This window comes from Arvicola amphibius, chromosome 2 (genome assembly GCF_903992535.2).
Source record: "Arvicola amphibius chromosome 2, mArvAmp1.2, whole genome shotgun sequence".
Classification (NCBI taxonomy): domain Eukaryota; kingdom Metazoa; phylum Chordata; class Mammalia; order Rodentia; family Cricetidae; genus Arvicola; species Arvicola amphibius.
In genome coordinates this window covers 49,268,818-49,294,439 of record NC_052048.2, presented here as the reverse complement: position 1 = coordinate 49,294,439, position 25,622 = coordinate 49,268,818, and positions in this window count along the sequence as shown.

The window sequence follows — 25,622 nt, the reverse complement described above, 5'->3', positions numbered from 1 at the left end:
ACTCTTACTCCATGACTGGTTGGGTGGCTGGACCCTAGTGTTCTCCTGTCCTTGTTCTCTCTTGTTCTTCCTTCTCTCTTCCCATATTTCTCCTATTTATTCTCTCTGCCCACCAGTCCTGCCTCTCCCTTCTCCTGCCTTACTACTTACTGGTCATTTAAGTCTTTAATAGACCATCAGGTGTTTTAGACAGGCAACATAACAGAGTTTCACAGAGTTAAACAAATGCAATATACATGAATGAAACCCATCTTTGCATCATTAAAATAAGTGTTCGATGGCATAAAAATGTGTAACACACCTTAAAATAATGTTCCACAGCAAAGAGTAGCAAAAATTACAGTTAAAAACTATCAAAAGAGTAATTTTATGGCTGGAGGTCCACACCACAAGGTATTGTATTAAACAGTCACAACCTAAGGAAGGTTGAGAACCACTGCTCATGTGACTTTCCTGGTAGCTATGACAAAACACCTGGCAATAGCAACTTAAACGAGCATTTCTTCTGCCTCACATTGTGAAAAGAGAGACCATCTTAGAGTTCCCACTGCCTTTCTGTATCCCTATAGGTGGAAGTCAGGCTTTGGGGGATATTCCACAACCAAACTACAGCAAAGGGCCAAGAATGCTGTAATCTTTCTGTACATTGTGAATACGTATTACTCTCATTTACTAAAAAGGAAGCTGACAGGCCAGTAAGCCGAGCAGGGAGGTCAGACTGAGAATGATGGGAAAAGGAAGGTCAGAGTCATAGGAGTCACCAGTTAGATGCAGAAAGAGCAGATCAAAGTGCCATGCTAATAAAGGTACCCCCTCCCATGTGACAGAGTGTAAATAAGGAATATGGGTTAATTTAACATGTAAAAGCTAGTTAGCTATAATCCTGAGCTACTGGTCATGCATTTATAAGTAATAGTAAGCGTCTGCGTGGTTATTTGGGAACTGTTGGGCAGAAGAGAAATATCTGACTACACAAGAAATCTGCATGATGGGAGACAGAATAATCTTATGGGTTCGAGGCTGCCTTTGAGGTCTTGGTCTAGGGGCTTTCTACGACCCCATAGATGGCTTGTTCAGGAATCTACTGTACACTTCCATAGCCTCATACATTTTTCTTCGTTCTCATTTTCTTGGTTGGTTAGTTTGCTAATGGCAAGCTTGGGTGTTGATGAGTCCTCACTGCCACTGTTATCTTTAACAAGCAATGGATATGTTCATCACTCCCCCATGTTTACCACCTCCTTGAGAGGCGGCTGCATCCTACCCACCCACACGCCCGGTTATTGGTGGGCACGTGGATCACCTGTTCTTCTAGTCAAGCAGCAATGGCATCAGGCCAGAGGAAAAGAAAGAAATGCATAAAGACGTTTTCATTTGCGAGAAAGTAGCAGGCATTTCCTAGAAATAGCTCTGACCCAAACCCAGCCAGAGCAGATTCATCCGGAGGAATTATAAACAGAAATCACACCCTGAGTGCTATAATTAAAATAAACTAGATTTTAGAGGAAATTCTTTGTAGGGAAAAGCAGAGTCTCTGGAGTAGTTCAGTCTTCCTAAGTATAGGGAAAAACAATTATCAAATTTGTGGTTTGCAGACTTTCACCTTTTGCAAAACAAACTGATTAACGTAAAAATAAAACTTAAGAACTCCCCCCACACACCTCGGGCTGAGATTGTGCCCGTGTGGAGGTCATAGGGGTCCAAGAGTGTTCAATGTCTCTCGTGGAATCTGGTCTCCACCCTGCACGTGCCTTTTCGATAATCATCCAATTCAGTTCAGCCTTTTGCTTCGGTCTTAATATTCTGTATGTTAATATTCTCTGTATCCATATTTCATCTTCTGACCTCATGTCTGATAGTACTATTTATAGCCAGGGATATGAGTCCCTGATACCTTTAACAGGATTAATATAAAGGAAATGGGCTTTATTAGTTTGGATTTGTTTTATTAGCATTCTACAGTTTGATTAGAATGAGAAAGCTAGGAGAGTCTTGTTTGCCTAGCAGAAGTAAAAACAACATAAAACGAAATAAACGGAATCTCAATGTATTATTGATAGAACACAAAGACGTTTCTCCAAAGCTGTATTGTAAGTACAAAGGTCCTTGTACCCGACATAGAGGAGAGCAAAGACACTTTTAATTTATCTCCTCCAAATGCTTTTAGCTGCTTTGCAGACATCTTTAGTTAAGTGAAGGACATAGTCTTCCTTTAAAGGGAATTTAGAGAGGAAAGTACTCAAAATATACCAGACAACTATATTGAAATATTTACCATTTGTTGATTTGGGACATAGACTGAATGACAGACTTCAGCATAATATTTGCAGATGAAAAAAAGAGAATTTTCCATGAGTATCTAGAATGTTATTTTGCTTGGGTGTATGTTTAAAATAAAACCATACATTTGAGAATAATGAAAGTCAATCTTGGACTGGGAAAGAATTCTGAGAATATCAGCATACCTTGTCAACAGAACTTTCCAAATGAGTAGCAGTAAAGCAACGGGATTGGTGATAGATATATTGCCCCCTCCAAGGTAACTTTTGCAAAATAATTTGAGCTATTTTGTAGAATTGCCTAGATGACAAAGATAGGTGTGGTAGGCATGACTCTGGGTGCATCATTAAAATAGATATGCAATTAGAAGCATGTTTGTATATCTTTTCTACCCATAACTTCTCCAACTCCCATAGTTGGATAAATTTAGACACTTATAGACTTGGAGATGTTCCCTGTAAACATCATTTTCAACAAATGCCTATCATTAATTAAAATTAACAGACCAATAAAAGAAAGGGATCAGAAGGGTTTTTTTTCTTGTTTTTCTTTTCTCCTTCTTTTCTTTGTTTGGGAGATTTGTTTGTTTGTTTTTGTTTTGTTTTTTCATTTAGGTTTTGAAGGTTCAAGTAAGCAGAATAGGGTGTTCATTCATTAGCTCAATGGAAGACATGTTTAGTAGATAAAGCCAAATAATACAGATGCTATTCTATTGGTATAACAGATATTCACTATGCAAGGGAACCATTTTAAAGGTGGGGGAGTAGTCAGCCGCAGACAGAGAGGCCTGCAACCCCACCACTTAGGAGGCCGAAGTGGGAGGATTGTAAATTTAAGGCCAGCCTGTGCTACAAAGGGAGATCCTCTCTCAAATCAATGAAGGAAGGAAGGAAAGAAGGAAGGAAGGCGAGAGGGAGGGAGGGAAGGAGGTAAGTCTCATGAATACCACCCAGAATGTTTTAAAAGTATAGGTATTTTATGAAGGCATTCAGATAATATAAAGTCTAAACAACTGTTATTTTACTGAGATAAAGCAAGGCATTCTGAACATGAAAATATCTAGTTATTTATAATGGTCAGGAAATAAACTGTATCCTTGGCAATCACACAATCCTGATTCTGAAAGTTTGCCTCTGCCATGCAATAGCCAGAAGACTGTGTACAGAGGGTCTCAATTTTCTCATTTATGTAGTGAATATCAAACTATCATCTATGGGGATGGGAAGCTAGCTCCGTCAGGAAAGGAGGACCTGCGTGGTGATAAGGCAAGCAGGCCTGCTTTTCATCCTGCCCGGCTAGCTTAGCCCTGGAAATAATAACACAGAAACTGTATTCATTTAAACACTGCCTGGCCCATTATTTCTAGCCTCTAATTGGATAACTCTTACATATTCGTTTAACTAATTTCTAATAATTTGTATTGCCACTTGACTGTGGCTTACTGGGATGAGTCTAATAAGCGTCCATCTGTCTGGGGCAGTAGAATCATGGCATCTGCTGGACTCTGCTTTCTTTCTCCCAGCATTCTATTCAGTCTACTCCACCTATCTAAACTCTGCCCTATCAAAAAGCCAAGGCAGTTTTTTTTTTTAACCAATGAAAGTAACACATAGATAGATGACCCTCCTACACCAGACCTGAGTTTGAGCCCCTGGGATCGCGTTAATAAACTGGGCAATGATAAAGCATGCTTGTATTCCCAACACTGAGGAGAGGAGACAGGTGAATCCCTGGGGCTCACTGACCAGTCAGCCTAACATATATGCTAAGTTCTAGGCTAGTAAGAGAACTCATCTCTAAAAGACAAACAGGGCCTGAGGAGCAAAGCCCAAGATCCTTTCCCACATGTCCACACATAGTCACATAAGCATGCATACAACACAAACCAAGTGAAATAATATTTATAATATTTAAACGTGTAATTTAGCCAGCATCCTGTTCATATGTATGCTTAAAATGAAAGTCGTTGATATCCTGAGTTTTTAACCTCTAGGTTTCTCTAGCTTTGTTGGGATTGCACATTGGATCATTTCATTGCCCTGGTGTCCCAGCTGAGTCTTGTGGAATATGGAGAATTGAGAATTGTATTGCAGACAATTTCAGTGACTCCAGTCACTTTGGGGACTAATTTAACCTCTGTTGCTATCTTCTACTATATATTATCTTTTCAATTTTATAAAAGTCTAACAGAGCCGGGCGGTGGTGGCGCACGCCTTTAATCCCAGCACTCGGGAGGCAGAGGCAGGCGGATCTCTGAGTTCGAGGCCAGCCTGGTCTAGAAGAGCTAGTTCCAGGACAGGCTCCAGAAACTACAGGGAAACCCTGTCTCAAAAAACCAAAAAAAACGTCTAACAGAAAAATGAGATCACCTGTAAGAAAATGTGATGAATTTGATCTATGCATAAACTGCAAAATAATTATCGCAATCAAGCCAATTAACATTCTACCACCTTGCTTAGATACTTTTCATGGAGAATTCCCTGAGATCTACTGTTGTAGTAGATTTTTACTATACAATGTGATCTTTCCAACTATAACTACTATGCTGGACACTAGCTCTCCACAACTCATTCTCAAACACACTTACTCTGGTTACCTTTTAATCAAAAAGAAGTGTATTGTACATCCCTCTCTTGACTTCAGGTGGTGCAAAAAACATAATAATATTAGCTTTAAAATATTTGCAGATGGTTATCACAGGCTAATTGTCAAATACAGAGAGAGTTTCTGTTTCTCAACCCTCCTTAGTACAGCTTCAGGAAGGAAATGGACAGAAACCTATCATATTTATTGTTAAAATCCTGATTAAATTGATTTCTACAGCTTTTTTATGGCATATGTTTCAAATATTACTCAAAGTGTGCTCAAACATGCACTATGAATGCACGGTCAGGATATTAGTCTAGAGTTCATTTTTCTTGGTTGTTGTTTTTGTTAGTCATCATGATGGTTAACATTGTCAACTTCATGGGATCTGAAATCACTGAGGGGACAAAACCTCAGAGACTGTCTCTGAAGGAGCCTCTGAATTAGATTAACAGAGGCGGGAAGACCACGCTAACAGTAGGCACCGCCATTCCACTTGCCAAGTTATAGGACATTTTTTTAAGTGAATGTCTACTGTGTGCTAGAGATGATGCTGGGTGTGGTTGATATGCTAATACACCGAATAGTGAAAATGTTGTCCCTGGGCTTATTGAATTTAGGGTCTAGTTAAGGGATTACAGATTCTACTTTGAAAGACACCAGCTGTGTCGTCCAACATGGATAGAAGTTCTAAACCACCATAAAGGAAATTAAATCAAATTTCAGCTCTTCAGCTTCATGAACGTTCTCAGTGCTCAGAATCTTAACATAGCTGGTGGCTACCATACTAGATGCTTCAGATACAGAACGCATCCTTCGCCACTAAGTGTCAAGTGTCCCAAACTCTGATGTGCCAAAGAGTGATCGAGAAAGGGCGGCTATCAAACTCCCCTGCAAGCTGTCCAAACAGTTACGTAAGAAGAGAGAACAGATGGCCTCAAGTCACAGGGCCAGATTAGGCTTAGAGGCTAAGAGGAGGGGTTTCAGCATTTTCCTCTGTCCCTGGGTAGAGAGACTGCCAGTGATGTCTGGTGGTGGATGAGTGAGCCCCATAAAGATTCCAAAAAGGAAGGATTTAGCCAGGAACATCTCCCACAGAGAAAAGTCCAATCATTTTGTGAAACCATTTTATGCTGACTTTGGCCAAACTTCTGTGGCAATTTTGTGATCCTCACAAAAATGTTGATTATTTCACATACAACACACACACACACACACACACACACACACACACACACACACAATTTTAATGTATAACTTCAGCTATGCTGAATAGTTTACCAGAGTTCAAAGTATTTACCTTTGAATTTTGTAAACACTTCAAGGTATTTTATGGCTACATCCAAAGGAGATCTTTAGGACTTCATGCTTTTATTTTCCTCTTTATAAAGGCTGCAAGCACTCGTGAATTTGTAGTCTTCCATCCGTTTCTCTGAGAGACCTGTTAAACTCATTAACTCTTCTAACAAATGTGCAGCTCCAATGTAATTACACACTGACAAGAATCCCAGTGACCAAGCTGTATTTAAATTTAATAACCATTGGAGCAGTATGTGAGTTATTGGGAAGCAGTAGATTATTGGAAAGTAAAAGGAATTTAAAATGAATTGGCAGAGATGGTTGGAACGAAAATCCTAAACACTAGTAACATGAGCTTCGATTTGGATACATTTGATTGTTACAGACAATCAATGAGAAATGTGACTGATTTCATCCAGAGGCTTGACTATTTTCAAATTTTAAAAATAAACATGGGGTGGGACCCTCTACATATCTGTGACTAGAGTTCTCCAATAAGAACTTACTATTAGTAAACATATTTTTGCTTGGGTTCCCTGGTTGTATTAGTGACTTTTCTGCCGCTGTGTTGAAACGTCACAACCAAGGCAACTTCGAGAAGAGTTTATTCAGTTTAAACGTTCTAGAGGGTTAGAGTCCATCATGGCAAGAAGGCATGGCCCCAAGTGCAGGCATGGCAGCAGGAGCAGCAAACTGAGTGCTAAGAACTTGAATGGTAACCATGAAGCAGATAGAACAAGCTGGAAGTGGTGCAGGGTGTTAGATATCAGAGCTTGCCCTAGTGGTATACCTCATCCAGCAAGGCCACAGCACCTACATCTGCTGAAACTGGGAACCAAACATTCAAATTTCCAAAGACTGTGGGAAACATTTCCAACTGAAACCACCACAGTGGCCTAAGTTCTCATGTCATGTTCTAAGCTAGATGAGCTCTGTCACAGAATGCAACCCCAGTCCCACCTAAAAATAAGCTCTTGGTGAAAGCTGGATGCAGGAGATGATGCAGACATCCACAAAAGGCTGTTACTTCCTGTAATGGTGGTTTGAAAGCAAATGGCCCCCATAGGCTCCAAAAGGAGTGCCACTGTGCTGTGGGACAATGGTCTTGTACCCTATCACTTATATTGTATTGTTTTTTTTTTAAATACCGATTGGTCAGTAGCCAGGTAGGAAGTATAGGAGGGGTGACAAGGTAGAAAGTAGAGGTGGGGCAATGAGAACAGGAGAATTCTGGGAAGAGGAAAGACTCAGTCTGCAGTCGATACAGAGGAAGCAAGATGAGAATTCCTCACTGATAAAAAATACCAAGCCATGTGGCTAACATAAACAAGAATAATGGGCTAATTTAAGATGTAAGAAAGAGTTAATAAGAAGTCTGAGTTAATAGGTCAACAAGTTTATAATTAATGTAGACCTCTGTATCTCTGTGTGTTTCTTTGGGACTGAATGACTGCAGGACCTGGTGGGACAGAAACCTCAGTCAACAAATCGCACCAACATGGACAACTAAATCTACCTAAAACCTGAAAGAGTTAGGGAAGTAAACAGAGTTAAGCATGGCTTCTTGGTAATAGCATTTTCTCTGGTGGGCTCTATTTGCTAGAGGCAAGTGCATCTCATTTAAGATAGGCTTCCTGACTCAGCTTTAGCTACAAAAACCTTACAGCTGTGTTAAGAGGACCCACCAGCAAACACTTAAATGGTGTTTATGAATAGCCAAAAGCATGCTTTTGGTGGTGGCAGGGACCTTGAAACACCATAGAGTTGTTGCAATAAACATGGCTCCAGTCAGTATCTCCTTCATGAGGCTAGATTCTCAGAAAGCTAAGGAATGGGGTGGATCCAGCCGTCAAAACCACAGCTTTAATCCTAGTCATATTGTTTAACAAATTAAAGACTCATGTGGTCAGAAAAAAAGAGATATACAGTAAAGATAGATCCAGATGAAGAAAACTTCTAAATGATTTACAGTGTGTTTAAAAATATATGTAAGCTTGGGAGAGAAAAGAAAAAGGATAAAGTCCTTAAAATAAAAAAAGAAAGAGAGTAGTTGGGTGTGGTGGCACATACTTTTAATTCCAGCACTTGGGTGAAGAGGCAGTGGATCTCTGTGAGTTCAAGGTGTGGTGGCACACACCTTTATTCCTAACAGTTGGGAGGCAGAGGCAGGCGGGTCTCTGTGAGTTCAAGGACAACCTGGTCTGCAGAGTGAGTGCCAGGACAATCAAAGATACACAGAGAAACCTAGTCTCCAAAAAACCCATAATTAAAAATAATAATAAAATAAATAAAGTTTAAAATAAAGCCTCATAAAATGGAAAATACACAGAGAGTCTGGATACTGTATGTTATTATGTTGTATTTGAATTGTTTTATGGCTGAGGAAGGAGCAACAGCTCCTAAAAGACATTTGATTATAAATGTTGCTGCATTAATCCAGGATATATATTTTGAAAATGCATTGACTTCAAAATTTAAGTCAAAAGATATGTTACTTTTGGGAATGTTGTAAGAAGGCCGCTAGTTAGTTCCCAGCTGCTCATCCCCAAAATAATCACTCAGAAACCATATTATTTGCAATACTGTTTGGCCGATAGCTTAAGCGTATTTCTGGCTAACTGTTATATCTTAATTTAACCTATTTCTAGTAATCTGTGTATTGCCACATGGCTGCGGCTTACTGGGTAAGGTTCTGTTTGGCTTCCGTGGGGCTACATGGCTTCTTTTGTACTCTGCTTCCTTTCTCCCAGCATTCAGTTTAGTTTTCCCCACCTAGCTCTACCCTGCCCTATCATCAAGCCAAGGCAGTTTCTTTATTCACCAAGGGTATTCACAGAATACAGATGGGAATCCCACATCAGGGGAAGAGGTTTTGCTTTTATTTCCACAGGAAATGTGAGGCTGCGGATTCATTCTGGACTAAGAAAAATCAGATCTGATCAAGGAAGACCCCTGAGAAACCTCCAGTAAGAGCAGATGGCCCAGATATCTGAGTTCTACACCCAGGACAATTTCAAGACTGCTGGCTGAGATGATCAAGCCTCACAGATTACTCCAGTCAGGACTTGATCATAATTCTAAATTTTATTTAGGTCCTCATAAGATTATCAGTGTCCCAAATCTGCAAGAAATAGCCTAGAAAACTATGGCTGTATTCCCAAAAGTTGGATTATGGATGTTTTCTTTATTTAGTTGTTGGTTACAATTTGTATGGATAATGGCCAGGAAGAAAGCTAAACAAAGGATATTAGATTCAGAATTCTTGTTTTCAAAAAAAAGGTGGGGGAAGTGCTGTGGGACAATGGTCTTGTACTCTGTCACTTATATTGTATTGTTTTAATAAAATGATGACTGGCCAGTGGCCAGGCAGGAAGTGTAGGTAGGGTGGCAAAGCAAGAAGTAGAGGTGGGGCCATGAGAGCAGGGGAATTCTGGGAAGAGGCAAGACTCAGTCTGCAGTCGACACGGAGAAAGCCAGACACAGAGGAACCAAGATGAGAATACCTTGCTGATAAAATGTACCAAGCCACGTGGCTAGCACAGACAAGAATGGGCTAATATAAGTTATAAGAGTTAATATGAAGCCTGAGCTAATAGGCCAACCAGTTTATAATTAATGTAGATCTCTGTGTGTTTCTTTGGGACTGAACAGCTGTGGGACTGGGCGGGACAGAAGCCTCTGTCAACACCACTGTTAGGAGGTGTGGCTTTACTGGAGCAGGTGTGGCTTTATTGGAGGAAGTGTGTCAGTAGGCAGGCCTTGAGGTCTCAGAAGCTCAAACCAGGTCTAGTGACACACAGTCTCTTTCTGCTGCTTATCAGTCCTGATGTAGAATGTTCCTCTCCTTCTCCAGCATCATGGCTGCCTGCATGCCACCATACTTCAAACCATGATGATAATAGACTAAATCTCTGAAACTCTAAGCCAGCCCAAATGGAATGCTTTCCTTTGAAAAAGTTGCCGTGACTATGGTGTCTCTTCACAGTGACAGAAACCCTAACTAAGGCAACACCTTCTTCATTTTGACTGGCAGGAGAAGGCTGTGATCTACTTGTCTCTAATATATCTATAGGCTGTAACAGATGATTTCATGGGAAAGACACTCACGCTCCCAGGAAGCGTATGCTGAAATTCCAAAGCAGATTTCAGAAGATAATTCCATGAAGATCAAGCTGCAACTTTTCCTGAGTTGTAATGAGGAGGCGAGCAGGCCTGCTTTTTCATCCTGCCCAGCTTTCGCACAGCTGGCTTTATACCCGCAATAACAACACACAAATTATATTCTTTTAAACACTGCCTGGCCCATTAGCTCTGGCCTCTTACTGGCTAACTCCACATCTTGATCAACCCATTTCCATTAAATCTATGTAGCACCATGAGACTGTGGCTTACCAGGAAAGATCCTAACCTATGTCTGTCTCGGGCTGAAGATTCATGGCATCTTCCTGTCTCTGCTTTCTTCCTCCCACAATTCTGTTCTGTCTTTTCTGCCTACCATGTTCTGACCTATCAGGTCAAGAAGTTTTCTTTATTAATTAACCAATGAAAGCAACAGATAGATTGAAGACCCTCCTACATCACTGAGTTTCACTGAAACAACCTTGGCTCCCTCTGAGTGTGTTCATTTGATTGTTTGGGGCTTTATTTTTTAATGAAAGTCCATATGACTTTGTCAATCTGAATTCTCACTCAAGCATTTCAGATAATACATTAAATATGGCCAGTATGGACTTAGAAATTCCAAATTGCAAAATGTGTCCAGAGACGATTGCTTTATTCTGTAGAGCTGTACCATATAGCCCAGTCTGGTAGAATGAGCTTGAGGACCTGAGTTTGATTCCTAGGTCCTTCAGAAAGTCAAACTAGAGGTGGGGAATGGGAGACAGGAGGATCCCTAGGGCTAACTGGCCAATGAGAGAACTTGTTTCAACAAAACAGGGTGAATGGCTACTGATATGCTATGAGGTAGACCTGTGGGAGCAGGCACACACATGTGCACCCATGCATACACACACACAAAATAGAGGCATGCACTGTAGATTTACATAACAGCATCTGGCGGTCTCCTGGAAACCCCCATTAGCTATGGGAGAATAGTTCTCCTTGTGTCTGACTGAGGAAAGGTAGGTACGTTCTGTCCGATGGCTTGCAGTTACGAGTTGTCAGGTCTGAATGCCACCGCACAAGCTTTTAATCTATTGACAGAATGGTCAACACTAATGTGTATGCTGCTCGGATTCATTTAAACAAGAATTTAAACTTCTAAAGAACCAGGTGGTCAGACATTTTAGCCTTCCTAGCACATATAATCTCTGCCGAAAGTACTCGGACCTGCAACTATGCTGCAGGAGTAGCCATCAGTGCTGTGGACACGGTGCTAATCTAATGAACTCCTGTGTACAGCCGCTGAAGTTTGAATGTCATAGAACTTCCCCATGTTAGGAAACATTAGTTCTAGTTTGATTTTTTCCCCATCTCTATTAATATAAAAGCCATTCTTCGCCTGTGTACTATCTAACCACACTGCTGGTTAGAGTCAACCCTTACCCTGCAATTTTCCCACCCCTGCTGTAAAAGGGTTTTGTTTTTTCTTTGTTTGTTTGTTTGTTTGTTTTGAGTAGCTTAAGAACTTTTCTTAAAATTTATTTTACCTTATCATTAATCACTCTGGAAAATATTTTTAGGTGAGGAAAAAAACTGTTTAATTATCCACGTTGTCCCAAGCCGGGTCGAAGGCTTGGATTGAAGCAGTTTCCCACGGCTGGCAGGACCCGCAGTTTGTTGGCTAGCTGTGAGATGAAAATGGCCGTCCCCCATTTGAGCCTTCTTTCTGGGGACTTGCTTTCCTCCTCCTTTATACTGAGATCCTGGCTGGTTTGATCCAGTGTGCTGTCAGTAAGAACACTACATCCAGGAGGGCAGGAAGGCAGAGCATAGCTGAGGCCTTGGGGTATTTCAAGAATCACAGGACAAGAAAGAAATGAGGGTCAGGGAGATAGCTCAGGAAAGAGAGACTCTCACTCATAAGTCTGATGACCTGAGTTCAGTTCCAGGAACTCCTATGAGAAAGGAGAGAACTGAGTCTTTCAATTTGTAGATAGATGATAGATAGATAGATAGATAGATAGATAGATAGATAGATAGATAGATAGATAGATAGATAGATAGATAGATAGATGATAGAGAGAGAGAGAGAGAGAGAGAGAGATAGATAATGGATGGATGGATAGATGATGGATGGATGGATTGATGGACAGACAGACAGACAGATCGATAGATAAATAGATAATAGAGTCAGTACTGAAAATGAGGCAAATGCAGTTTTAAAGAAAACAAAGTGGAGGAGGAGGGTGGTGAGAGAAAAAGTGGCAGTGGGGGCTCAGAGGTAGACCTTGTCCAGCATTGCTAAATAAAAGGATAAACATTTTATAACTAAGAAGAAAGAGACAAGAATGACCTTTCAAATGTTCTTTGGAAGTGTAAGAAGGGCAAAAACCAACTTTCCATGAGAAGGTCAGAGCAGGTAGAGGGGGAGTTTAGGGACAGGACCGTGGCTTAAGATGATGGGTAGGGGGACATGTCTTCTCACTGATAAGAAGAAGCCAATATCAAGAGACCTAATTAATGCTGGAATTAACTAGGAAAAGGGACAGGCATCCAGGTGACTCTGGGATTCAGAGACAACTGCAAAGACTTACCTTGGCTTAGAACGTTTCGGCCAGCCAGGAAAGCAGAGCACTGTTTTGGATGTTGGGGGCGGATAGAGGTCCTCCTACTCTGTGTCTATTTTTATACACTGCTGAAAGATGTGAGAATCGAGGGGAATTGCTCCTTCAGTGGGAAACTGTTATTAAGTGTTAACAAATTATTAGATAGTTCTTTCTTGTTTAGAATTCAATTACTCTTTTATCTATTTAGAGTACTTTGTGTGTGTGTGTGTGTGTGTGTGTGTGTGTCCACATGAGACTGTCAGGTGACAACTATCAGAAATCAGCTCTCTGCTTCTACCATGTGGACCCAAAGGATGGAATTCAGCTCAGAAAGTCATGCTTTGTGGGAGGTGCCCTCATCCTCACCTATAGAGCCATCTAGCCTGACCCTAGAATTTAAATTCACCTTCAAATTGCCAATACCTTAAATTTAGATTTAGAACCTTGGGTGTGGACTGGATAGCAAACTTAATTCACTCTTTAGGAATTTTTAAGTCTACCTATTTGCAATATAAATATATAATATATGTTGCATATGTATACATTTATTCACAACAAATTATTTGAGGCTTGTTTGATATGGGCAAATTTCCAGAATTTTCATATGAGCAAACATTAACTTTAATAAGACTCCAGTTTATTTGAGCCAGGTGGTGGTGGCACATGCCTTTAGTCCCAACACTTGGGAGGCAGAGGCAGGCAGACCTCTGTGAGTTTGAGGCCAGCCTGGTCTACAGGAGCTAGTTCCAGGGCAGGCTCCAAAGCTACAGAGAAACCCTGTCTTGAAAAACCAAAAATAAACCAAAAAATCAAAAAACTCCAGTTTGTAATTCATGGGGAAGTAGCTTGTTATCAGCAGAAATTAGGTTAATATCTGTTTCTAACTCTTGTCTGTTTCGTTGTACTAATTTCTTCTCTCGGTAATTTAGAATTTTACCTCCTTCTATATTCTTTAATTTTGTATCATTCACAAATTGGATAATATGATTGTGACAGATGTTCATTCTAGATTGCATTGTGGTAACAAACCTCAGGGAACACAACAAAAATGTGTCTTGCTTAACTGCAAAGTAGGGTGGGTAGTTCCCAGGGCTCTGTCTCTCAGGCAGCAGCTGAGATAACCCAGCCTCTCAGATCGGGCCACCAGGTAGTGATTGAGATAACCCAGCCTCTCACCAAATGTCACCAGCCTTGTATGTGGGTGGATGCAGAGGGGCCATGGCTACAAAGCTGTATAGTTTGCCTCAGAGGGCAAATCCTCTGATCCTTACAGCTGTTTGGCCAGGCATGCCTAACTGTTGCCACAAAACTGTAAGGAGGCTGGGAATTAGGAGAGGACATGAGGCTACCTCCTGGAGAGAGTCCATGCCCAGCAGCCTTCCTTGTCAGCATGGAGCCAGGCAATATTTAACCCTTCATATTTCCCGAATGGACTTATAAATGGAAACACACAGTATGTAGCTTCCTAAGGCTGATGTTCTTTCACTCGGAATTATTTTTTTCTGGAAATTATTTCAAGCTGTTGCACATATGAAGAGTCTATCTTTGGTTATTACTAAGCAATATTCCACAGTATGGATGGCCCATATTTCCTTTAACCACTTGCTCACTGAAAGATAGAAGGATGGTTTCCCATTTGGTCTGCTATGAAGACAGCTGCTGTCAACATCTGTGTTCAGAGTCCGTGGGAATGTAAATCTTCACTTCTCTGAAAAACATGGTGAGGAGGGTGAGGTTGTCAAGTCATGATAGTTTATTCATTCATTCATTCATTCAAGAAACTGCCGAGCTTTCCAAAGCGACTTTACATTTCACACTCCTCTCACACTAACTCGGAGACCTCAAGTTTCTTCTTGCCATCATGCATTGTTCCTGGTCTCTATTTAAGGTCTTCTGACAGCTGCACAGTGCTGTTTCTTTCCATGTATGTTTCTTTAATGGCCAGTGATGCTATGTATTCTCCTGTGCCATCCATGTATGTTTTGATGAAAACTCCCTTTATGGCTTTTAGCCCTTTTCTTATCACGGTGTTTGAGCTTTGGGGGTTATTTTATCATGCCAAGTGGCTGTCCTTTGTCAGACACAAGCATCCCAGTGGTTTTTTTGCTTGTCTGTCACTTGGCATAGCACCCTCTGAGCAGATTTCTCATAGTGACATCTTCCTCCTTTTGGGATTCATGCTTGGTATCTAGAAAGTTTTGTCTTATATGAGACCCCAAAGATTTTTTTGGGGGGGGGTCCTTTTTATTCCTAAAAGTGTTACAGTGTTAAACTTAAGTCCATTTTGACTTAATAGTTGGGCAATACTAAGTCTCAGATCAGAGTTCTTTTTCTCAGCTCTGTATGGACAGTTGCACCGAAGAAGCACAGTGCACTGAAGGGGCTATCACTCCTCCCACTATTGGTTGGTCCTCACATCTTTGCCATCTGTTGGTAGGTGTTCTGCTAGAACCATGCAAGAGATGATATCCTTTTTCTCTCCCTGGGCCTAAGACGAAAAGATCATGTCTTCACTGGGACGTATAATGCTGGATCACAATCAGGGATCTAGTGGGCAGCCTTTATTCTGTAGTAATTCTGTGAGATTTTAACTAGGAATGGCTATTGAATTTTGTGAAATATTTGTCTCTAAATCAGTTTGACACCATCATATGAATTTTCTTCTTTGGGTCACTAATATGATGGACTATACTAATTTTTCACATGTGAAATTTGTCCTTCATTCTTGGAATAAAGTCTTTTTCTATGTAATTAGCATGTAACTATTTTATATACTATTGATTCTATTTATAGTGCTTTTAAATTTTAATTGTTTATTTAATGTGTGTAGGTGTTTTGCTTGCATGTATTTCTATGAGCCATAGCTATGCTATGAGCACAGAGGTCAGAAAAGGATATAAAATCCCTTGGAAGTGGAGTTACATACAATTGAGAGATACATATGGGTGCAGGAATCAAACCCTGGTCCTTTCGAAGAGCAGCCAGAGCTCTTCACTGTGGAGCCATCTCTCCAGTCACTGTTAGTAATATTTTGATAAAAGTTTTTCATCCATGTAATGAGAACTAGTAGTCCCAAGCTTTTCTATTTGGTGTCTAGGTAGACACCAAATAGAATGTGTGTATGTGCTGCTTTTGGTGTTATTGTCAGAGCAACATTAGCTTCATAAAATGAATTGAGAAGTTCCCCCTCTTCTGTGTTTTAAGACAAGACTGTGTACTACTGCTACTCCTGCTTTGAACATTTGGGGAAATTCTGCAGCAAGTCTATCTGTGGCTGCGAGTGTTATGTGAGGGATTTTTCCAATCACCAATTCAACTGCCTTGGTGTTTCTGGACCTAGGACATCTGTTTTATATTGGATTTTTTGAGGTCAGTTTTGTTTGGAGGACCTGGTGAATTTGAATGGTTGAATTGTATACAGTTGTCAATGAAACTTTTGATGTCTCCAGAGCCTGGAATGTTATGCTCCTTCATTCCTGACACTTTGTATCACACACTGTCTTGTAAGTGGAAATTTCTCTCCTACAAGCCACTTTCAAGTAACCACACAGAGGCTTAATATTAATTATAACTGCTCAGCCAATAGCTCAGGATTATTACCTGAAATCACAGAGATCTGCCTGCCTCTGCCTCCCAAGTGCTGGGATTAAAGGTGTGGACCACCACCGGCTGGTTTACTAGCTAACTCTTATATTTTCAATTAACCCATATTTTTAACTATGCTTTACCATGTTGCTTGGTACCTGTTCTCAGTAGAGCATGTCTATCTTGCTTCTCTCTGAGTCTGCTGGCAACCCCTGACTCCATGCTTCTCCTTTTCAGCATTCTCAGTTTGGCTGTCTTGCCTAATCTTATCCTATATAGCTATTGGCCAGTCAACTTCTTTATTAAACCAAACACAATGACATATATTCACACAGTATAAAGGAATATTGCCTAATTTAAAAAGGTTTTAACTTTAACTTTAACACAGTAAAATTATATATAACAAAAACGGTTATCAAATAAGAATTACAGCTATATTATCTAGTTCATTTTTTATTTGACAAAATTAGAAAAAATATTCTATTATCTATTTTTTGTGACTCTAATTTTTTTTACCTAATTTATCTTTTATCATGACTAAGGAAAACTTTAACTATGACTATTAGTCTTCCACTCCATCACAGACCTCAGAAGTATGAAATGTTACCTAATTATAGGGATATCTGGCTGCCTAGACAGTCAAAGTTCTTCTGTAACATTGGGGCATCCATCTTTGGCCTATAGGCCTATAGACCTGATAGACTTTTTTCTGAAGCATGAAATTTTAAAGGACTTTTCTACCTTGTCTTGGCAAAGTTTGGCAGTCACTTTCTTTTGTGTCCTGCTAGTCCAGTTTAGACAGTATACTGTCAGCAAGTGAGACAAGAGCAGTTTCTTTGCCTGAATGGCTAGATTTTTCCATGAAGAAAACAAATGCTATTTGGCATTTCTTCAATGCCCATCATCTTCTCTGAAGAAGATGATTGCTGTCAAAAGCAGATGTATCTCACTGTCATAAAAAGCCTTAGGTTATTAAACATATTAAATGCCTTATTCTGTAGGTCTTTGAAGTGTTTAAAGTCAATCTATCTATAGAAATATATGTTGTATATGTTTATGACCTTGAAAACATAACTAACAACTATAAGTTTGACCAGCATAGATGACTACAAATCTGGATTTTTAAAATTATACAGTACATTTTTGTTTGTTTTTTGAGACAGAGTTTCTCTATGTAACTTTGGAACCTGTCCTGGCACTTGCTCTATAGACAGTGCTGGCCTTGAACTCACAGAGATCTGCCTGCCCTTGCCTCTCCAGTGCTGGGGGAAAAGGTGTGTGCCACCACTGCCCGGTTATACATTATATTTTTTAATGAGTTGTGTAGTACAATACCTCAAGCAAAAGTAGAAACATGCATACAGTATAACAAATTTAACTTTAAATTTGTATCAATATACCCTAACCCATACCAACGTAAAATATTTTGAGGTTAATAGTTGCTCTTGGATTACAGTAGATTCAACAATCTACCATTTTATCTGATCATTTCTAATTATATCCCCATTTTTATTATTTCCAAAAGAGATCTTTGAATTTAACTCCTTTGTTTGACGTTTTTTCCAGATCATTACCAGTAACAACTTGTAAACAATCCCCTTAAATGATAATAAACATTAATAACCCATCTTTGGGGAATGTGGGTGTTATTCTATAGATTATTTCATGTTGTTTGTGGGCACTGGTATCTTTGGGGAAACCTCAAGAAAATCAAGATAATTGTTGAGCTGTAGCTGGAGTACTTTGTGGGGCTGCATCATCTCAGTCAGCAGCCTTGAAGCTGTTCTAGATGCAGAACTCATAAACTGCCAGAACACCTGGGTCATTCATTTTCTTTAGTACCTAGTCCTTTCATGTTTGAATTTACGTAAACATTTAAAGGTAGTGTACATCTCTGTATTAATTCAAATATAGACTGTGTATTGTATACATGTCAGCCAGAAATGATTTTTGTTCTATATTTGAACAGGTAAAACATACCTGTTCAGGTTTTGTAGTTTTTAAAGGTTTATTTATTTATATCTATAGCCAGGATTTCAGGCGTTTTCCTTGATCAAACCTGATCATCTTTGCCCTGAACAAATGCATAGTTTCTCATTTCCTGTGGAAATAAAAAGCATAACCTCTATGAACAGACTCCAACATTTTCACACATCTGACCAGGCCAATGTGAAGAAACCCTTGTGATTTCTGACTATTATCACTTCTGAGTGTCCCCCATCCCCCTCATTCCATTTCAGTCTTTGAATAGAGCCCTATTTTCTACTTTCAAATACTCAGAGATACCTACAATTGCCTTTCCTGTTATTAAATGATTTAATTTTATTAATGATTATTATTGCCTATATCCACTGTAATGCTCTGTTATAAAACAAGCTAGACTTTAGCAAAGATATTATCTTTTATAACTGATTTATCTCAAGTAATGGCACATTGTCAGAGCACAAATGTTTATCAGATGAATAAATGAAAGAATGACTTATGGAGTCTTGGGATTTTATCTACTCTCCAGGTTCGTCTCATGACAACTATTTGGTAATTTCTGTTCGATGAGCAGATAATCAAACAGATGGATAGATGACTTGATTTATCCACAAAAGGTGAGAAGGAGTAGGGGAATGGATGAATTAATGGCATGTATTTCTATACTCCCAGCACTAAATATAAAGTATGGTGTGAGCTAGGCATGCCACCATTCCTCTATTTTGAGTTAGTAAAAGATCAAATGAGTGATTGAATGGATAGATGGTAGAATACACGATTGAATAGTAAATAAATGGGTGGATGAATGGATGGTTCATCCATAGTGAACGGAGAAGACTTCCCATCCTCTTGGAAGACTGCTCTGAGTAAGTCTCCTGATCGGTCCACTAGTTCTCAGCTTGGTTCTCTGCCACGTATTTTGAAGAACAGTTTTATTAGCTTTGGAGTTACTTGTAAGATATTCTTGAATTCTCTTTTGGCCCGCCTGCATTCTTGTTCACACCTGCCCTGCCATAGCTCGCGGATCTCCCTGGTTTCCTTACACGGGCCACATTTCCAAGCGTCCCTTTGATCTCTGGCACATACTTCTGCTGGGTTTCCAGTAAGGTGTTTTTAAACAGTCTCCAGATTTCCTGTGGCTTGTTGACGTTTTAAACGATTCCCTTCGTTTGTTTTTCCTTACCAGCACCTACACTTGTGCTTGGGTCCTCTTTTAAAACTGGGTGGCCACGTGACAGATACACTTTCTCTTCTTGCCCAGAATGGTAAAGGTGTCATGATCACCCAGGCACAGTTTTCCTTCTAGGTCTTTCTTAGGCCAAAGCCAACTTCCAAATATTTCCTTTTTTAATAATTCTGAGAGATAGCTCTACTAAGAATTCATCTAATCCAATTAGTCTATATTTATATCATTAATCTAAAAATGAACAGTAAACAAACTCATCTCTAAAGGAGTCATCAGTGTTTGTACCATCACGTACACCAGTGAGGGTGTGTTATATCATAAGCAGATGTTTTTGAAACCATCAACTTCATTTCATCTTGTTAATTTTTTTCTAAATCTTTATCTTATATGTATAAGCATTTTGACTGCATGTGTGTCTATGCAGCGCTTGCATGCCTGGTGCCCATAGGGGCTGGAAGAAGGCATGAGACCCCTTGGAATGTGAGTTAAAGACAATGATGAGCCATCATGTGGGTTTTGGAAACCAAGCCTGGGTCCTCTGTAAGAGCAGCCCATGCTCTTAAACACTCAGCCATCTCTCAGTCCTCGTCACCTTCATTTCTAATGAGTCAGAGCCTGTAGAAACCACAATACGTATAGACAGAAGCCATTTGCTACAAAGATTCCCCAGAACTAGACCTTTTCTCTGCTGGGTCTTTCCTTGCCAATGGTGTGCTCTTTGGACTAGGTTATGAGTACTGTGTGGAGCCAGTTCAGATACCCAAACTGTAGAATTTGTTAAGATTGTAGTATTTTTATATTTTAGTAGGTATATGATACACAACGTAATTTTTTAATCATTCAGTTTTGTTTTCTTTTTTTAAAAAAATATTGGTTTTAAAAAAAATTAAAGAAATTGTATAATGCTCTAGGTTTCTAGCTGTAGCTATAGAAGTCAAAGACAAAAGTGACAGATAGCCTCCTGTCTCTCTTGACCCCGTTCTGATTCAGCACAGATTCTGCTGAGAGAAAGAATTAAGAAACCCAGGAGACAGAAAGGTCATTTACCCTAAAAGACAGCCTTCGTTTTGTTGCTGTTGTTTGTTTTTTGTTTGTTTGTTCGTTTTTATGTTTGATGGTTTGGTTTGGTTTTGTTTTGCCATGAATTTTTTTCAATCAGGATTTCCTCCCAAAGCCATTGATTCTTAAGTGTTTATTTCATTCAACTAAAAGGGAAGCTCTCCAGCCTCACGCAAGTGCTACAAAATAAGGATCACAGTTTTCATCTGTGGATTTTTACCAGACTAAAGGGAACCAAAGAGCATGCTAGAAATCTGAGACAATGGTATATATATATATATATATATATATATATATATATATATATATATATTGCTCACAAACATTTTATATTTTTGGTTGCGAGCCTAGCCTTTCATGGCTGAGCCGTCTCTGCATCCCCACTCACAAATGTTTTAGCAGACTGGCCGGTCTTCAAGGGTTTAACTTGATGAAGCACGGTTGTGGCTTTACAGATGTGCGGTGGCGGAGTATGTACCGAAGATCTTACTTTAAGCTGAGAAGACTGAAAAATGCACTTTTGTCTGACTCAAAACTTGAATTGGTCAAGTTGTAATGAAGAAGCTATAAAAATTTAGCGATATGTTTTCCACCCGCGATACTGACATATGCACGTAATTACCTTTCCTTTTTTCCCTCTTTTTGATACAATTTCATTATTTGTCATGCTGGCTGTGGTGCACCAATAAAGCCCAAATATCATATTAGAATTCATGACAGTTTTCACATTGTATTATCAATATGTGGAAATAATTGTCTGCTCTGAGATTAAATTACATTATTGTGTATCTTTTTCATGCCTAATAAATAATGATGGATAGCTTTTATTTTCGTCACCACCTGCAACCGTTTAGTCACCCCTTCATTGCTGAAGATGAAATAATAAAAGGCAAGTGTAATGTTGCAAGTGGGGAAGGACAAGGTCCAAACAATTGCACGGTTCTTGTTCCCATTTGCATTGTTTCAGTTCCTGGACAGCAAGACATGCTGAGCTAGGAGAGCTGGTAACTCAGGAGGAACCTGGCGATCCATTCACAAAGATGAAAGTGCGAAATTCTTTTTTTTTTCCTGCTAGAACAATAATTATTTCTTGGTGCACAATTCTTAATCTGAAAATGAGTTTTTGTTCTGCTGTACAAATCAGTTACGTGCAATTAGAATGCAAAACAGAAGCATATCTTACTGTTTAGCCTTTTTAAAATAGAAATGAAAACAGCCTGGGAAATTGTAGCAAAGTTGAAAATGCATGCTAGGTAATTTCAAAATCCAAAGACATAAAACCATGCATAATAAAAAGGCCACTCTAAACTCATTACATTTTTTGAAATTGGCAATTGGAAGGCTTAATTTTAAAATTAGAATTTGCATGTTTGGAAACTTATTAACTATATTTTGAATAGCCAAGTGTATTGCCAGCATTAAGGTGTGTTTTGTTTGCTTCCTGTATACAACTGCATTGCCCATAATGTGATTTTATCTGTGACCTGTGCAGGCTTTATTATTATTATCTTTTTAATGATTCAACATTATGCTCTGGCAAAATTTTGTTATGGTTGAAACTTTCAGGTTCAAATTATAATCAGCAAATGTTTTGAGTCTTACAGGGATGAGATTGCCTTGGAGTCTCATGACACGATTGTATTTCATCTCTAAAAAATGTCAAACATTTATAAAATAAATACTTGGTGTTTATAATGAAAGTTGTCATTTGAGCACTGCAGTTGAGGACAGTGAGGTAAGAAAGCAAGCTGTAGTCAAAACCTTTCCCTTTGTTTGTTTTCTATTTGGCTGTGAGTCCCTGATTGATTCTTTATGACATTGTTTCTCCTATATAACTGTATTATCTATTATCTTTTTTAAAAAAAATAAAAAAGATGACCTTAGGCCGAGCAGAGACTCAGCCCAAGATCCAAAGGTAATCTTGTCAAATGTCAACTTACCACAGAGAAACGGTTTGGGAACCAGGCCAGCAGTGTGGTATTTGACGAATCCCTAGTGGATGTGGATGCCCCTGGAGTCTGTCTTAGGCTGGGCAGTCTATTAATGTTCTTCCCAGTTGTCTTAGGACATCTATTTAGAAGGAACAGACGGGCTTTCCCCTCATTTATAGCTCTTTTGCTATCTGACTACCCATCTCCCTCTATAATTAAATGCTGTGAATAAAATAATAAACATAATTTTATTTGTGCCATTACTCACTGCTGAAATTGCATCTTTGCATTTCCTATGAGAATCAGAGTACCCGTGCTCGCTTCCTTCACACTGGAGAGAGCTGTGCCAAAGTCACAGGCTTTTCCAGATTCGCTGAGCCTGGGAAGAGCTTTTGGATTCACATCACCACGATAGAGACAAATAATTTTACAGTGTATATCAATGTATTTATCCTTTCCCTGTGAGGAGGATTTTGCCTGAACCAATAAGAACCTATTGTAATGCTGTCCATGAGAACCAGAAGTTTGAAACTGGGCTTTTATCTAGGCATCTTTTAGAAAGCACATTAGCAAAGTCAGAATCAGTACAGGCTACAGACCTCGCCAAGTGCCATCTAGTCACCTGTTCCAAAATTTTCTATTGCAGTCAAATCACACCATAAATGTCCTTATCCCAAAACATCATAGACATGCTCTCTGGTAATAGAAAGTTCCAGAAGGGCATCCTTACCTGGTGGTATTGTTTTCTTACTTCGCCTTTAGTCTGTTCTTACTTCCTTCAGCCAAAGTCTTCTTGGCATGACCTGCCAAAAACAGAAGAAAGAAAAATAGATTGGCTGATTTTACCAAAAAAAATGAACAAAGTGGAAGTGGGGAACTGGTTCCATTAGAGTAAATTATTCCCTGGCTCTGTCAGAATTTTCTTATTTTCATACTTTACCTCATTCTAGGTGTTGCTAGCTCCCATATTTCTAGAGTCTATGCATGTGAGGACACACATGTAATGTGCATCAAAATAGTTATCTTTCTCAGTTTGCAGGGAGAGGGAACCTAAGCAAAATCTCTTGCATCTAAATGTGATGCTGAACCACGGGGCCCTGAGGCAACCCCTGGTCAATGGTTCATTTCTTTAAGAGCAACCTATTATTCTACACTTTTCAGACAAAAAAAAAAAATCTGGGGGAAACCGCTAGAATAATAAACTAAGTGTAAAAATAGCAGCAATGTCAACATCCATGAACCTTTTGGGGTACTTCCAACACTTAAAACTTTATATATCAGCAGTGTAATTTCTAGATACTGTACATTTTATGGAGGTTTAAATATGGAGTCGAATAATTTCTTCATCTAGAATATAGCCAGTGTCCTCCATTAAATAACCAGCTCACTTCCTTGGGATAAAGGTCCCGAGCAGAAACCTCTAATGGAGTGCTAAATATTCATTCCCGCGGATATTTTAAAGGCTGGAATTTGTAGTGTTCTTGGCTGGACTTTCTCAGTACCGTGTGATTGCTTTCACTTTCCCGGCAGCGATCTTAAAGTCCTGTTAGTATTTAACAACTCATCCTGGCCTCCAGAAAATACTGTGTTAGGAAAGGAAAACCAGACTCTTTGGCTAGAGTTGTGGAAGAAAGGTGGGGCCTTATGAGTTACATGAATGCATACGATGTAGGCAATTTGATTTTGGCCCCAAATTCAGACTCTTGCCTTTGGGCTGTGAACTCAAGTATGCATGAGCAAGGCACCTCCTGAAAGAAGGATTTCCAGGCATCTACAGGGCAAAGATGACCCAGTCACCGATCCTTTTAATCTTTTAGGTCATGCAGCAAGTTTAAAGATCTCAAACTCAGTGACAGACATCACCAGAGAGCCCCTCAGAGATGGATTTGATTGTTTCCCTCGTCTGGCTGGTGAGCAGCAAATAGTGAACCGCCAAAATGATGTCATCAATGTACTTTTATGGTTTGCCAAAATGTTCTGTGTGTTCCATTGTCCCCAACATGCCAAAACACCTAGAGCATGTCCCCATAGGTGGTGATTGTCTCCCAGACAAAGCGGTTAACTAGAGTTCGCCACATGGTACAGGAGCTAGACATTTACTTGGAGGCGATGAAGCTGAGATGCCTGGTGAAATGTTTGACACTGACCACTGGGCCAGTCGGCTTGGCAATAAAACAGGAGCTCAAGTCGCCAGTCTTAATGTCCAGACCAAGGACAGTTGGATGGTGCTCTACGACAGACTATTTAAACTTTTCTGAAAGTTCGGGGCTATATCTTTCAAGATCCGTCAGTACTTCAGAAGCAGGGCTCGCCAGACCAATCAATCTAGTGTAAAGTTTGTTTTTAGAACTCAAGTTCCTTGTTCTGCTTTGCAAGCAGATGTCTTCAAAGATATATTATGAAGAGATTATGTGATTTGGGGTGTAGCGATTCTGCCAGTTATAATTAAAAGGGCCAACATCCAAGTTTTGTTTTCTTTATAAACACTGCAGAGTGTGTCAGTGGCCAATCTAAAATTACCCAGAGAAGAGTGCGCGTTCTTCTTTAGCACAAGATAATGAAGATGGTGTGTGAAACACAGCACGGTTATAATAAGCTGGTGGACTTGTCCTATGCACAAGCTTGTCCAAATGTAATTATAGGAGTCTTAAGAGAATTGTTGCTTCCTAAACTGTCCAGTCAAGTGACTCAAAAGTTAATATGATCAAATTAACAGCCTGGCTTTCAAAGTCTACCATTGTGCCTTCAAAAATAAGTACCTGGAGTCAATTATCTTTCTCAAGTGGGAAGAGACACTTTTTAGAAGCATCTCACTTCAGGGCTCTCTCTCTCTTTCTCTCTCTCTCTCTCTCTCTCTCTCTCTCTCTCTCTCTCTCTCTCTCTCTCTCTCTCTCCCCCCCACCTTCTCCTTTTTCTGCCTCCCTCCCTTTGTCTCTCCCTCCCCATTGCTTCTGGGAAGGCAAGGGGAGTGTGAATCTGAAGGCACAAAAGGCCAGCCGTCTG